The 17736-nt window shown below is 37.5% G+C and overlaps 1 pseudogene; it reads left to right on the forward strand.

Annotated features, from left to right (window-relative positions):
- Positions 1-3922: 3922 nt before the first annotated feature.
- LOC130542992 (olfactory receptor 6C75-like) lies at positions 3923-4885 on the forward strand (annotated as a pseudogene).
- The last annotated feature ends 12851 nt before the right edge of the window (positions 4886-17736 follow it).

The raw sequence follows: 17736 nt of genomic DNA on the forward strand, positions 1-17736 counted from the left end.
ATAGATGATGGGATTTAGCTTTCCTCGGGCCTTAATTAAGCCTCCTTCCTTAAGGAAATAATACTAGAAATTGGAACAATTCTAGGAATAGACCATATTAACCAGATACACTGTAAACCAAAACATTCTTATTATCTAAATCCTGAATATAGGGGTAACATAATTTCTCAAGAGTGGCTGAAAGACAGAATGGAAAACATAATAATATTCTGCAAAGGATAATCCATAAACAGACGTGTGCTTTATCCTTCTAAGTTTTTATAATCACAAATACAACTTTAAGAACTGTCCCCTTCCTTACTCTAACTGGATAACTAAACACTCAAAGCACAAGCAAAGCTGGAAAATGGCCACAACAAATGAGCCAAGGTACCATTTAAAAACATGAAGAAATAGTGGGTAAAGGATAAGCCATGAAGGCACTATCCAGAAAAGAGAAACTAAATCAAGGACAATTAGAAATATTTCTTGGTACCAGCTCACCATCCCTTCCGCTAGATGCAATGTAGAGTTAGTTCTGCCCATTTCTTTGAATGTTCACTTTCTAAGCCTTGCCATCAAACCGTGTGTCAGGCCCTCTCCTCCCACATTCCCACTACCATGTTGGCATTGGGGCTCACTCAGGTGTGAGAGGTATTTCTGCACCATAAAGCTGGCACTGAATAAAATTAAAACTCCATACAAATGAGCCTTTATCTTAGCATTAAATGTATGGTCTCACATTGCTATAGCACTGTAACTCTTCTCTCATTACTCTTCATTTTCCCTCACTTCCAACTGAGAAAATAACCATGGGGTCCAAGTTTGGCCTGGATGGAAAGCAGAAGTATGAAAATGGATAGATGTTGTAAAAATGATTTTGTGTATTTATGGGTAGATGGGATTCCCATGAATACTCATGAAAGTTTCTATAATAATTGCCTTGACCTTACAAGACCAATTATGATGAAGGCAGATTCATGCAGGACAAATTTCCAGCTACCATGTGCCCCATGGGTGCCAGCAAATACACTTTGGGAGTTTAGTCCCCTTATCAGGCTCTGGATGGGAAACCAGAGGTCACAGAAAATTGGGTCACTTCTACCACAGCAGCCCAGCTGAGATACCCAGGAGACAAAGCCCTTTTCCAACCCAGTGGTTGCTATGGATACAGCTTCTCCATCCTCAAGCTCACATCTAGCCTTTTCTATATTTAGAAAGTATCTGGGGTTCCACATCCAGATGCATTTAAAGAGAGTGGGGCCTGCCAGGTTAGAGATATTACAGAAAGTGTCTAGCATTTCCCTTGCTTCCCTGAAGCAGAAAATGTGCACGTTCCTTTTTCAAGGAGATTGGAGAGCACAGTGAAAATATTTTTCAGATGAAAATATGCAATGAAAAGAATCATAATATTGGTAGAAGCATGAAGAATGATTGACCAAGAAAGGTGGTCTTCCACAGTGTCTTCCCAAAAGCCACATGAAAGCCAGGGTGTGATCCAGGTATTTCTCACCATAAAATATGTTCTTTTAGCAATTATGCTCTGCTCTCAGTGCAAATATCACAGGTAGAAAACTGTAGTCTGGACTGTTGCCTCAAAGCAGTAGCAATATTCAACTTGGGATTTTAAAAACCCTTGGGAAATTGTCATATAATTTCCTTCAAAAATCTTGTCAGAGAACAATGGGGACATCTGGGAATCAGCATCACCAGAGACAATGGGAAGATAAATATAAGGGTTAGGCCAGTAATTCTTGTTCTCAATTGGCTAATTGGCTGCCCTTAGGACCCTAGACAGGCCTTTACTTTCTGCCCCTGTCTCTTCAGCATCTGATAAGGTTTGGGGGCCTACACTCTCTGCTCACTGGCTGGGTCCTTCCTGCTGGGTGACCAAACGGTATTGTGGCAAAAACACCAGAGGCTTCAAATTTTCATGTCAGCACCTTCTAACTGTTGCTGCAGTAAAATAAGGATGCTTCTCCACATAGAAAGGTGAGGATATGAAGGAGGACCATAGTGCAGAAGGTGACTTGGAGCAGATGCGCCCATGACGTGGAGCACTGCAGCAGAAGGACCCTTGCCTCAGCAGCTCCCAGGCCTAAATCTGTAAGAAGCTGCCGTCTCCCATTAACTGGTATAAGAGGTGAAAGCAATGTTGCATGTTAGGTGGGCTTCCACCCACTGGTGGCAGCCAGACTTTTCCTCAGAATCCTAAGTAGTCTGGGATTCTAGCTTTAGCCCAGAATTGGGGCCAGTGAAATGTAGTTGTTTTAGTCCATCTGTTCCCCTCTGGGGTTTCAGCGCTCGAGGCTGCATGTACCCTTGTGCTAGGACACATTCTGGGCTATGGAAACAGGGCCTTGTCAACAGAACACTGGCAGCATGGAATGCCTATTCATCCCCTTGGGGACAATAGGCTGTGACAAATGAGTTTCCTTCTCCTCTCCTTTCCCCTCAGCCCACAACAAGCTCTTGATGTCTTCCAAGACACTACCTGCAAGAGGAGAAAGCCCTGCCCCCCATGAGGTGATTCCTGTGTGTGCCTGGCCTCATGGACCCAGGTGACCTGGTGGACGTACTGGGGTCAACAGGAACAGAAGCAGAGGCTCCTTCTGGTTGTGCCACTCAAGGGGGAGCAGTTTGGTTTCATGAGCAGCCCTTCAGAGGACCTGGCCCAAGATGTGTTAGTAAGAATGACACATTCCACACAGCAGACTTTTAACCTAGTATTGAGATGCTAGAGCCAAACACCATCCTGAAAGAAGTTACTGACTGAGAGTACTGAAGAGAGAGGAATGTTCATGGAGCTTTAATGCAAGAGAAATTTATGAATGCCAGGTGCCCTGCATAACCTCCACAGTGGGTTAATCTTATAAACTACTATCACTTCCACCTGCACCACAGGCCAGCATGAACCCTGGGGTGGGGATGGTGGTGGTAAATCCTGGATTTACAACTTACCTCAAGTTGTCGAGCAGCCCCTAATGTCCCTGGTCTCCAGGCTCTTGTAAAAAATGCTTGTGCTAAAGTAGTTGCTCTGTAAGCCCCATGTCATTCCACAGGTCTGTAACTCATCAGTGAATCTAACCAAGGGTAGAAACAATTATGATAAATAAAGCTAATCTTTCACTTAAAATTGATAGATCATCGACAACATATATGATCCCATTTTAAAATAATTTGTCACTGCATTTGGAAATGGCAGATCCTCCAGATTCTGGCATTCTCCCTAAAGTCCCAGCTATGTGATCTAAGCTCTCTGGAACTCTCTAAGCTTCAATTTCTGCTTCTGTAAAGAAGGGGCTCATGGTTATTGTGAAGAGTACTAGAAATACTGAATTTTAGTGACCAGCACAGAACAAGCAGAAGTCCTCAACAGATGACAATGATGATGACAACTTAGACCATAGAACATGTTGCATATTTTACAAGGGATAGTCAAAGGGAATATTACTAACATTATGGTTATGTTTACTTACAAATTAATATTATTAAAAAATATTTTGTAAGTACGAAAAAGTCACTGACTCTGCCTCCTAATGATGCTCTATTAAGCATCATATTAATGATCATAATATTGCACTTAGACTTTGAGGAACACACAATAAACACTGGCATCATATGGCAAGTGACTTACATGCTTTATACTAATTAATTCTCCTAGAACATGAATAGGTAGCTCCTATCTATCATCTTCATTCTACAGAGGGTGAAAGTGAAGTTCACAAAGGTTAACTTCCTTTCCAAAGATGACTCCTCTCTCAGGAGTTAGAACTCAGTATTGAACTAGTATTAAACTCAGGTCCTTCTGATTCAAGAACCAAGGGACTAAACCACATTGTTATGTGCCTCTCCACCTTCTTTCATAGGCAAATAACTTAATCATGCTTCTCTAAAACCTTTGTCCTCCCTGATGTCTTTATTCTAGGTTAGATCAGCATTGATGATGCTGTGCAAAGACATGCCCATGGAAATGAGGAATGGGACAACTGTCCAAGAATTCATCTTGGAGGGGTTTCCTGCCATCCAGCATCTGGGAAAGGTCCTCTTCGTTGTACACCTGCTGGCGTACCTGGCATCCATTGCAGGCAATGCTGTCATAGTCACCATCACCTGTGCTGACTCCCGGCTCCACACACCTATGTACTTTTTCCTCAGCATTTTCTCCTTCTTTGAGTGTTGTATCGTAAGTGCTGTTATTCCTAAATTGCTGGTCATCTTTCTTTTAGGCAAACAAACCATTTCCTTTCCTGCCTGTTTCATACAAGCATTTGTCTTTGTATTTCTGGGAGCAACAGGTTTCCTTCTCATAGCAGTGTTGTCTTTGGATCGGTAGGTGGCCATTTGCAAGCCTCTGCATTACCCAAGCATCATGAATCTGAAGACTTGCTTCCTCCTGGTCACTTCCTGCTTCGCTTTGGCCTTCACTCTCATCACTGGTCTAGTAGTAAAGGTTTCCCAGTTATCCTTCTGTGGCCCCCATGTCATCCCCCACTTTTTCTGTGATGTTGGCCCCCTGATTCATCTCTCCTGTTCTGACACCAGGTCTGTTGAAATGTTGACCTTTGTCCTTGCTTTGGTTATCCTTTTGACATCCTTTATCATAACCCTCATTGCATACAGCAACATAGTAATCACAATTGTGCGACTCCCATCAGCCAGGGAGAAACAGAAAGCTTTCTCCACCTGCTCCTCTCACCTCATAGTCCTCTCTCTGATGTATGGCAGTAGTGTCTTTATATATGTGAAACCAAAGCAGACGAACAGGCTGGACTCCAACAGGGGGGCTGCCCTTGTGAACACGGTGGTGACCCCACTGCTCAACCCTGTCATCTACATTCTGCGGAACAAGCAGGTCTACCGGGCTCTGAGGGAGACAATGTGCAGAATGAAAATATCAAGATAAACAACAACAACAACAACATATGGCCTTGGAGTGAAGGTTTCAGAGAATAATTTGTCTTCATTCTGGCGAATTTAGCAGTCCACAGAGTTGTAGTGCAGGGTCTTGGGCAACCACAGCTGATCTGCACGTCCCTAGCAAAATGGAAATCTGTTTTAAAGGCCACATTTACCTTGATGTGCATAACTATCTTCTCCCTACATATTCCACATATTGATGACAATTGATTAATTGAAAAATTCTTTACTGAATTGTTATTCTTCCCTCTGATAAAAATCATGTGTTTGAAGTTTCTAAATTTTAGTAATATATACATTTTTTATTTTACTTCTCTCTAGTCATAAACATGGCACAACAGAATTAACAATGCTTTAAGAAAGGCACTTTGATAATTAAAATAATAGGAGGTTGTATATTATGATGTGGTTAGGAAGAAAAGGATGGGAATAGTACAAATGCTTGGTCAACATTCCCTCCATGCCTATCCCAAGGAAATAATGGTCATAGTACCCTTCACCTTGGAATATATATGGTTTGCATCAGGTGTGCTCTTAAATGCTGTTCTTGGCCCTTAGCTTAGTTACATATGTATGCAGCAACCCCATGCTGGAGAGAAACAGAATTGTTCTCAGTCTTAGAGAACCAAACTCTAAGTAATGGTAATAACCACAGTATCCCACAGCTGACCAATACTCCTAGTTCCTAAGTTATTTATTCTAGTTCCAACTCCTCAGATGCATAATGCATACTTATGATCGGTTCATCTCCTAAAACTGTTACCACAGAATGCTTCTGTATGTCAGTGGAAGGAAGCCCTTATTTCATATTTCTATAATATCTTCCAAAGATTCAAGTTCTTGGAATCTAAGTTATTTGCTTATCTACTTCATATTGCTAATGAATACAAACAAATTAAACATATATCCTGGTTGAGTGGTGTTGTCAACTGTTAAGGTGATCTTCTGATTGATAACCTATTTTAAACCCAACATTTCTGTTATCTCAATCCTTAAACTTTGAGTACTTTTCACACCTTTCCAACTGCAATGTTTCTATTTATTATTCAGAAGAAACACCTCTAAAAAGATTAAGACAAGTTTTTATTTTGTTTGTCTTTAACCCAAACCCTGAGGTTAGATCATCTCAAATACATTTTATGAAACATGTGCTACACATGATTAGATCCTATTTGGCCTTGATGGTCCTATTACAAAGTTCAGATTTCATCTGATTGACAAGAAAGAAGTATCGAACATGCCTAAAAAATCACAGATGATTCACAATACACATTGTATTAAAAGGAGTTTAGAAAAACCAAGATCAGAGTAGGAAAGTGGGTACACACACTGTTACAGGAATTAAAAGAAAGAGAATTATAGCTAAGGGAAGTGGCAGTGGGAATGGAATACAAAGGGACCAGAGTAGACTCTGAATCATTTGTATTGGACAAGACTGGTGCTGCCTTCAACTAACTGGTCAACTTCCAAAAACACACAAGTCACCTTCTCCATTAAATATGGAGATTGAGCCAGATAATCTCTAGGGTCCACTTGAAAATACTCATGGACATAGCAACAAGATACTTCAGGAACATGGAAATAATGTTCCACGCTGAGAGTTGAATTATGGAAGAGTGTATTAAAGTGGTTGAGGTTCCATAATGTAGGAATAAATGATGGAACTGTGGTCAAATTACTGAAAAGACTGTGAGCCTCCCCAACATTTTAGTCATGATTGCAAATAATTTATTATACTTACACTAATTAAATGCATTTATATTACTTTGAGACAGAATATAATTGAAGAGTGAGCTTGAGAAATACAAAAATGAAGACCAGAAATCCAAAACTGAGTCTATAATTCCAGGCTGATGGTTACCAGCCATAGATGGTACCGAGTGAAGGATAAACCCTAATGTAGAGATTAATGCGTTATATTCTGGAGCCATTAAATATTTTATTGAGACAAATCCCCTAAATTAATTCTATGTTGACGATACTTCCAATTACAATTTTTAAACCACTTCATTGGCATATGATTGATACATAAAAAGCTGTAGATATTTAATGTATGCAAGTTGATGTGTTTGGAGATAAGTATACACCCTTGAAACCATCATCACTCTCAATACCAGGAACCTATCTGTCACCTCCAAAAACTTCTTCCCGGTCCCTTTGTTGTTAACCTTTTTTTCCTTATATGCCAAGTAAGAGTACCTAATTTAAGATCTAGCATCTTAGCAAATTTTTAAGTAGGTAATAAAGTATTATTGATCATAGGCCCTACGTTATACAGATCTCCAGAACTTATTTATTACGTATAACTGAGACTTGATCAATACCTCCTTATTTCCCTACTCCCTCCAGCCCCTGACAACCACCATTCTATGCTCTGCTTCCATGTATTTGTTTCGATTCCACATATAAGTGAGATCATACAGTGTTTGTCTGCTTCAGGTCTATTTTACTTAGAATAATGTTCACCAGGTATATCCGTGTTCTTACAAGTGACAGGATCTTCTTTGTAAAGTTTAAATGAGATTCCATAATGTACATATACCACATTTTCTTTATCCATTCTTTTTTACATGGACTTTTAGGCTATTTCCCCCTCTTAGCTATTGTGAATAATGCTACAGTGAACATGGGAGTACAGATATCTCTTTGAGATCCATATTCAAATTCCTTTGGATATATACCCAGAGGAGGGATTGCTAGATCAAATGGTAATTTTATTTTGAATGTTTCTGGGAACATTATATTGTTTACCAGAGTGGCTATACCAATTTACCTTTTCATCAATAATGTACAAGCGTTCCTTTTTCTCTACATCCTCACCAACAGTTCTTATCCTTTGTTTTTGTTGGGTGTTTTTTGTTTCTGTTTTTGCTTTTTTGTTGTTTGTTTTTTTGGTAATACCCATCCAAAGAAGCATGAAATGATACCTCATTGCTACTTTACTTGTACTTTTCTTTTAATGATGTTTGCATGTCTATTACTGATGGTGAGCATCTTTTCATGTACCTGTTGGCCCTTTGTATGTCTTCTTTGGAAAAATGTCCATTCGGTTTCTCTGCCCATTTTTTCCACTTTCTCTAAGTTTTTATTTATTTTTCAGTTAGTTAATATACAGTGTAATATTAGTTTCAGGTGTACAATTTAGTGATTCAACACTCACATACAACACCCAGAGCTCATCACAAGTGCCCTCCTTAATCCCCATCACCTATTTCACCTATCCCTCCAGCCACCTCCCCTCTGGTAACCATTAGATTGTTCTCTATAGTTAAAAATCTGTTTCTTGGGGGGTACCTGGGTGGCTCAGTCATTAAGGGTCTGCCTTTGGCTCAGGTCATGATCCCAGGGTCCTGGGATTGAGCCCCGCATCGGGTTCCTGCTTGGCAGGAGGCCTACTTCTCCCTCTCGCACTCCCCTTGCTTGTGTTCCCTCTCTTGCTGTCTCTCTCTGTCAAATAAATAAATAAAATCTTTAAAAAAATATGTTTCTTGGTTTGTCTCTTTCTCTCTTCCTCCCCCATGCTCCTTTGCTTCTTAAATTCCACATACGAGTGAAATCACATGGTATTTGTATTCTCTGACTTATTTCACTTAGTATAATACTCCTTAGCTCCACCCACATCTTCAAATGGCAAGATTCCATTCTTTTTGATGGCTGAGTAATATTCCATTGTATATATACATCACATCCTCTTTACCCATTCATCAGTCAATAGATATTTGGGCTCTTTCCATAATTTGGGTATTGAGGATAATGCAGCTATAAATACTGGGGTGTATGTATCCCTTTGAATCTGTATTTTTGTATCTATTGAGTAAATATCTAGTACTGCATGTGCTGGATCATAGGGTAGTTTTATTTTTATTTATTTATTTATTTATTTATTTATTTATTTATTTATTTATTTTAAAGACTTTATTTATTTATTTGACAGAGAGACAGCCAGCAAGAGAGGGAACACAAGCAGGGGGAGTGGGAGAGGAAGAAGTTGGCTCCTAGTGGAGGAGCCTGATGTGGGGCTCGATCCCAGGACCCTGGGATCATGCCCTGAGCTGAAGGCAGACGCTTAACGACTGAGCCACCCAGGCATCCCGGAAATTTATTTTCTCAAGTTCTGAAGCCAGAAGTCCAAGATTAAGGTGTCTGCAGGGTTGGTTTCTGATGAGATTTTTCCTGGCTTGCAGATTTCCACCTTCCTGCTGTGTCCTCAAATACCTTTCTTTTGTGTGCATGCACACTCCTGGCATCCCTTCTTCTTCTTATAGGGATCCCACTCTTATTGGAGTAGGGTCCCACCATTATGATTCTATTTAATTTCAATCACCACCTATAAGGCTCTGCTACTAACTTCAATAATATTGAGGGTTGGGGATTCAACATGTGGACTCTGGGGAAACACCGTTCAATCCATAACACTTTCTGTTCTTGGTTTTAGGAAATACATACTGAAGTATTTCTGAGTAATGGGACTTCATGTCAAGCTATACAGGTTAGAAAAATACTGCAGAGAATATTAAGATAAATATGTTTTATTAATAAGCATATTAATAAAATGAAATCACTTGGGGAATCTGGATGAACTTGTGTTCTTGTGTTAAGCTTGCAACTTTTCTGAAAGGTTTCAGTTTTTTCAAAATAAAAAAGTAAGTAAAATATGGCACATGTATTTATCTCCATCCATTAGTTCCACCAAAAGTGATCCAGGCTATTCAGATGCAAAATTAATGTAATCTTAAGCATAAAATGGCAAACCTGAAATTGGTCACAATTTGGGCAGAGATTCCAAGAGGAAGGGAACATCATGCCTTCATATCCAGGTCATGAACTTGCAGAAGTCCAGCAAGAAACACTTCTTACTATTTTACCCCAAATGGCTAAAGAGAAATTATAAATTGAAGAAAATATATTTATTCATTGAATTCTTCCCAGAGTTACTTTTCTACTACAAATGAAATTTGGCTTTCAGAAGCTCAGTCATACCACAGATGCTATGTTCTTCTGTATCTTTTCTTGCACAAATGCCCAGTGTTTCCTCACCATAGCTTTAGAAGTCTCGAATCATATATATTCTCCAACTTTATTCTAATTCATCAAAATTATCTTGATGGTTCTTGGTGCTTCTAATTTCTATAAAAATTTTAGAACCAGCTCATTAATTTCCACAAAAAATACCTGTTGTGATTTTTATTACAATTGCATCTATATTTATTGGACAGATTAGTCAAATTGTCCTTTTCATGTAATGTCCTTATCAAGTCTATCATTAGAAGTATGCTGAGACTTTCTTTATGGTTCAGAATACGATCAATTTTGATTAATGTTCCATGTGAACTGGAGAATAATATCACTCTATGGTCGCTGAGATAGATGGTTTAAAAATCTCCATTCATGATTTTGGATTTAATTTTAGCTTTGTCATCCGTTGAGTCATATATTTTAAGTCTAATTTAGACTGTTATGTCTTCCTATTATTATTATATTTATTATTTATTTTTATATATAATTTATTATAATAATTTATTATAATGTAGTTTTAATTATTATAATGTATTTTATACATGTTTGTATGTATACAAATGTTTACATCTTTACCTCTTGTGACAGTCTGTCTTAATGTCTACTTTGTCAAATACACAACTACCTCACCGTTCTTTGAGTGTGTATGGCATATATTTCATTCTCATTTGTCTATCCTTTTACTTACAACCTCTCTATGTTCTTATACATCAACTATTTCTCTGAGTGAGCAGCATATAGCTTAGTGTATTTATTTATTTTTTTTAATCTGATACTCTTCTTTTAAATTGGATATCTGGCCTATTTTCATTAATTTATTACTATATTTTGGGTTAATCCTGACGGTCTTACTATCTGTTTTCTACTTATCTATTTTTTCTCCTTTATTCTCCTTGTTCAAATTATTTGTGCACTTTCAAATAGAATTTTTATTAAATCATAATGTACATATTTTTAAAGTTCTAAAACATAACTATATTTTTTCAATTAAACACATTCAAGAAACCAGGTAACCATTAGGTAATCACTATACTGCTTTTGAAAAATCACAGATTACTTTTGCAGTGTTTTCGATATTTTTGATCAGTAGAAGCAAATGTTATGGATCTTTTGTTTCTGGCTTTTTTCGTTCAACATTATGTTTGTGTGTTTACCAATGTTGTTTCCTGAACATGTGTTTTGTTCAGTACTTGTTTGAATATAATACCATTTCTTTATTCATCCTCTTCTTGAAGGACGTTTACATTTTTATGAGTTTGGGGCTTTTACAATTAGTGCTACAAACACATTTTAATGGATATATATGTGAATTTCTAAGATGTGTATATCTCAGAATATATATACATGTGTGCATATGTATGTATATACATAACATTTTTACTTTAAATCTGTTGTATACTGGGGCTCCTGGGTATCTCAGCCAGTTGAACATAGGGGGCTCTTGGCTTCAGCTCAGGTCATGATCTCAGAGTTGTGGGATCAATCTCTGCGCTCAGCAGGGAGTCTTCTTGGAGGTTCTCTCCCTCTGCCCCTCCCACAATTCACACTCATTCTCTCACTCTAAAATAAGTAAATGAATCATTAAAATTTTTTTCTTCTGTATTATATATATACAAGTGTGTGTGTGTGTATTCACACACACATAAATATGAAATTGCTGGATCATGCAACAAATATGTAAAATATGCTAAACTTCAATAGATTTCCAAATTTTAAACTTCCAGCCTCAGTGAATAGGAGTTCAGGTAATCTCATTGACACTTGGCACTGTCTGAATTCTGCATTTAGCTTTTCCGGTTTGTGTGACATTATACTGTACCATGGTTTTAATTTATATTTCCCTCATCATTAAATAACCTGAACATTTTAATATAACATTGACCATTTGTATGGTCTCTTTTTGTGAAAGAACTCTGCGAATATTTTCCCCAGATTTCTTTTGTTTCATTGTCTTTTCCTTAATGATTTGTAGATTTTTCAGATTAAAAATAGCTTCTCCCACACTGTGGCTTCCGCTTTCATTTCCTTAATGCTGTCTCCCAATAAATAGAAGAACTTAATATCATTGTTTTTTTATGGTGAATTCTATTGTCTTGGTCAAGGCATTTTTTTGCCTTCCCCTAAACACATTAAGATATTCTGCCATGTTTTCTTTTAGATGATTGTTAGACAATTTACATTTATTTATTTATGTATTTATTTATTGTTATAATAATATTTTATTGTGTTCTGATAGTCACCATACAGTACATCCTTAGTTTTTGATGTAATGTTCCATGATTCATTATTTGCGTATAACGCCCAGTCCTCCATGAAATATTTGCCCTCCTTAATACCCATCACCAGGCTATCCCAATCCTCCACCCTCCTCCCCTCTGAAGCCCTCAGTTTGTTTCCCAGAGTCCACAGTCTCTCATGGTTCATTCCCCCTTCTGTTTTCTACTTATCTATTCTTCTTTCTTCTTCCCCCCCCTTTCTTCTTCCCTTCCTTCTCCTACCTATTTTCCTATTTCTTATGTTCCAGAAATGAGTGAAACCATATGATAATTGTCTTTCTCTGCTTGACTTATTTCACTTAGCATAATCTCCTCCAGTCTCATCCATGTTGCTGCAAATGCTGTGTAATCTTCTTTCTGATGGCTGAGTAATAGTCCATTGTATATATGGACAACATCTTCTTAATCCAGTCATCTGTTGAAGGGCATCTCAGCTCCTTCCACAATTTAGCTATTGTGGACAATGCTGGTATGAACATTGGGGTGCATATGGCCCTTCTCTTCACTACGTCTGTATCTTTGGGGTAAATACCCTGTAGTGGAATTGCTGGATCATAGGGTAGCTCAATTTTTAACTTTTTGAGGGACCTCCACACTGTTTTCCAAAGTGGCTATACCAACTTGCATTCCCACCAACAGTGTAAGAGGGATCCCCTTTCTCCACATCCTCTCCAACATTTGTTGTTTACCGCCTTGTCAATTTCTGCAATTCTAAGTGGTGTAAGGTGGTATCTCAAGGTGGTTTTTATTTGAATTTCCCTGATGCCTAATGATTTTGTGCATTTTTTCATGTGTCTGTTAGCCATTTGTATGTCTTCATTGGAAGTGTCTATTCATATCTTCTGCCCATTTTTTGATTTGATCATTTGTTTCTCATGTATTGCGTTTGAGAAGTTCTTTGTAGATATTGCATACCAGTCTTTTATCTGTAGTGTCATGTGCAAATATCTTCTCCCATTCCATGGGCTGCTTCTTAGTTTTTTTGACTGTTTCCTTGGCTGTGCAGAAGCTTTTTATCTTGATGAAGTCCCACAAGTTCATTTTTTCTTTTGTTTCTCTTACCTTTGGAGATGTGTGATGAAAAATGTTGCTGTGGCCGATGTCAAAGAGGTTGCTGCCTGTGTTCTCCTCTGTGATTTTGATGGATTCCTGTCTCACATCGAGGTCTTTTATCCATTTACATTTAGATCCAAGTCTCACCTTCTGCATTTCTTTTCTTTTTTTCCTCCACTTTTAACATTTTTTTTTTTTTGGTATGCTAAAGAGTAAGGGTCAAGTTGTATTTTCTCCATTTGAATACCCACTTGAAGCAGCACCATCTACCTCTATTGAAGGACTATCACTTCCCTACTGCATTAGACTGTCATCTTTGTCATAAATCTGCTGATGTATATTTTATTCCTAAGTGAAACAGAGAAACACAAATACTGTATGATCTCTTTTGTATGTGAAACCTAAAAAACATCTAACTCATAGAAATAGACAGTGAAATGGTGGTTGTCAGGGGCTGAGTGGTGGGGGAAACGGGGAGATGTTGGTCAAACGGTACAGACTTTCAGTTATGAAATAAGTAAGTTCTGAGCATCTAAGGCAGCACTGTGACTATAGTTAACAATACTGTAATGCACATATGAAAATTGCTCTGAGCAGAACTTTAATGTTCTTACCATAACAACAATAAAATGGTAAATATGGGAAGTAAAGGAGGTGTTAGTTAACCTTACTGTGGTAAACATTTCATAATATATGGGTGTATCAAATCATCACTTTGTACACCTTAAACTTACACAAGGTTATATGTCAATTATGCCACAATAAAGGTGGGGAAAAAGAGAATATTCTGCTTATAATGTTTTTTTGGAAATTACATCAACTCTTTCCACACCTTTTGAAAGAATACATAAGAATTGCATTGTTGCTCCCTTAAACAAAGCACCGAGATGTACCACAAGAAAGTGTCACAGCCACTATGGATCCTGTGTCACTGAGAAACAGAGCGACAGAAATTAAGGGTATAGACAAAACCATTTAATAGAAGGCCCTAAAGTTGCATACATGAAGAATGTGTCTTGGTGGTCAAAGGGAGAGCAGTGGAAAGAGGATCCAAACACCCAGAAGGACTTCCTCAGTATCTTCCCAAAAGCCCGATGAAAGTCAGGGTGTAAGCCAGCTCTTTTTCACCATAAAATCAATTCTGTTAACAACAGTGCTCTGGCCAAAACACATACATCACATGTAGAAAATTGCAGTCTAGACTTTTATTTCAAATCAGTAGCAATATTCAACTTGGGATTTTAGAAACCCTTGGGAAATCTTCATATAATTTCCTTGAAAAATCTTGGTAGAGAACAATGCAGACGCCTGGGAGTCAGCATCACCACAGACAATGGGAGATAAATAGAAGGGTTGCACCAGCATCTCCTATCCTCAACAGTGACCAGTTACCTGCTCCTAGGACACTAGTCGTGCCTTTACTTTCTGCACCTGTCTTTTCAGCATCTCATAGGGTTTAGAGGCCTGCTCTCTGTTCACTGCCTGGGTCCATTCTGCTTGTTGACTATACAGTCTGGTGGGAAAAATATCACAGAGCCTCAGACTTGCATGTAAGCAGCTCCTCATTGTTGATGCAGTAAAACAAGGATGCTTCTCCACACGGAAGTTGCGGATGTGATGGAGGAGCACAGTGAACTAAAAGGTGTCTTCAAGCAGGGGAACCCATGACCTGGAGCAGCAGAGGGACCCTTGTCTCAGTAACACCCAGGGCTAAACAATAGAAGAAGCTGTCTATTCCTGTTAAACAGTATAGGAGGTACAGCAATGTTACATGTGAGGTGGGCTATTACCCACTGGGGATTGCAGAGCCAGGACTTTCATCAGAACCCTAAGTAGTCTGGGAGTCCAGCTTTAGCCCAGATTGGAGGTAATGAAATATGGTTGTTTTATTTTTTTTATAATTTTTATTTTGTTATATTAGTCACCATACAGTACATTCCCAGTTTTTGATGCAATGTTCCATGATTCATTATTTGCATATAAAACCCAGTGCACCATGAAATATGGTTGTTTTAATCTGTCCGATCCTTTCTAGGCTTTTAGTGGTCAAGGCTGCCACATAGCCTTGTTGTGCTATGAAACATTCTGGGCTATGGAAACAGGGCTTTGTCAGAAGAACACTGGCAGCATGAGATGCACATTCACCCCAATCTGGAACAACAGACTGTGGCAGATGTGTTTCCTTCTCCTCTCCTTTCCCCTCAGCCCACAGCAAGCTCTTGATTTCTTGGAAGACAATAGCTGCTTGAGGAGGAAGCCCTACCCTCCATGAGGTGACTCTGTGTCTGCCTGGCCTCAGGGAACCTGGTGGCTTGCTGGACGTATTGGGTCAACAGGAACGGGAGACGCTCCTTCAAGCTGTCCACTCAGGGGTAAGCAGTTTGGTTTCATGAGCAGCCCTTCAGAGGACCTGGCCCACAGTGGGTTAGTGAGAATGACACATCCAACACTGTGAGTCTTTAACCTAGTATTGAGGTGCTAGAGCCAAACACCATCGTGAGAGAAGATGCTGATTGAAAGGACTGAAGAGAGATGTTCACTGAGCTTTGATATAAGACTGAGTATATGAGAGCCAAGTGTCCAGCATATCCACCTACGTGGGTTAATCCTATGACCTACTGTCACTCCCACCTCCATAACAACCCAGCATGAACCCTGGGTGGGGGTGGGGGTAAATCCTGGATTTCTACTTTATGTCATGTTGTTGAGCAGCCCATAATGTCTCTGGTCTCCTGTATTTCTATAAAATGCTTGTCTTAAAGTAGATCCTCTCTAAGCCTGGTGTCATTCCACAGGTCAATGACCCATCAGTGACTCTAACTAAGGATGGAAACTATTAAGTAAAGCACTTTTTTCACTTCAGGTGTAGAGATCAAAAACAATACATTTGTTTCCCTTTTAAAATATTTTAACACCATATCTGGAATCAGTAAGGGCTATATCATCTGGCGGATCTAGCTCAAGAACCAGCTGTATGACCTAAGCTCTCTGGAACTCTCTAAGCCTCAGTTTCCGACCCTGGAGAAGAACGGGCTCATGGTTATTTTATTAACAAAAAATTTATTAAATTTATTAAATATTACTATTAAATATTATTATTAATACATAAATTTTTATATTATATATAAAATTATATATAAATTATATAATATAATATAAATATATTTATATATAATATAAAAATATAATAAAAATATAAAATATAAAATATAAAAGTATAATATATAAATTGTTTATATTTATTTATATTTTTTATATATACTATATATATAAATTTAATATATATAATATATATAATATATAATATATATTAATTTAATATATATAATTTAATCATATATATAATATAAATAATATTAATTATATATTCATATATGGAAGTATAAATATAATATATTTATATATATTTTTCTATATATTTATATATTTATAATATATTATATATTATATTTATACTTCTATATATATAAATATATATAAATATATAATCATATATAAATATATATAAATATAAATATATATAAAAATATATAAATATATTATATATATAAATATTTATATAATATATAAATATCTATATTTATATTCACAAATTATTTATATATATAAATTATTTATAAATATATAAATTTATTAAATATTATTATTAATAAAAATACTGATTATCAGTGACCAGCATAGTACCAAGCATATGTCCTCAACATATGATGACGATGATAACTTGGACAATAGAATGTGTTAAATCTTTAAAATGGATATTCAAAGGGGATATTTCTAACATTACTGTTATGCGTACTTATGAATTGATAGTATTATTAAATTTTGTATGATTTGAAAAATAATATTTTCCTCTGCCTAGTATTGTTGCTTTATTTAAGGATTATATTAATGACCATTACATTACAATTAGACTTTGAGGCACACATAGATTACGTTGGCATCATATGGCAAGTGAATTACATACTTTATCTTAAGTAATTCCCACAAGAACATGAACAGGTAGATTCTATCATCTTATATTCTACACAGGGTGAAAGTGAAGTTCACAAAGGTTAACGTCTTTTTCAAAGATGACCCATCTCTCAAGAGTTAGAACTCAGTATTGAACTCAGTATTGAACTAGTCTTGAACTCAGGTTCTTCTTTTTTTTTTTTTTAAGAAGATTTTTCATTATTTATTTGACAGAGAGACAGCCAGCGAGAGAGGGAACACAAGCAGGGGGAGTGGGAGAGGAAGAAGCAGGCTCCCAGTAGAGGAACCTGATGTGGGACTCGATCCCGGAATGCCAGGATCACGCCCTGAGCCGAAGGCAGACGCTTAATGACTGCGCTACCCAGGCGCCCATGAACTCAGGTTCTTCTGATTCAAGAATCAACTGCCTAAACAAATCAGCTCTCAGCCTAGCCAACGTCTTGGATAGGCAAATAATCATATGCTCCTCAAAACTGTTTGTGTTCCCTGATGTCTTTATTGTAGGTTAAGACCAGCGGGG

This window comes from Ursus arctos, unplaced genomic scaffold, assembly GCF_023065955.2.
Source record: "Ursus arctos isolate Adak ecotype North America unplaced genomic scaffold, UrsArc2.0 scaffold_7, whole genome shotgun sequence".
NCBI classification, from domain to species: Eukaryota; Metazoa; Chordata; class Mammalia; order Carnivora; family Ursidae; genus Ursus; species Ursus arctos.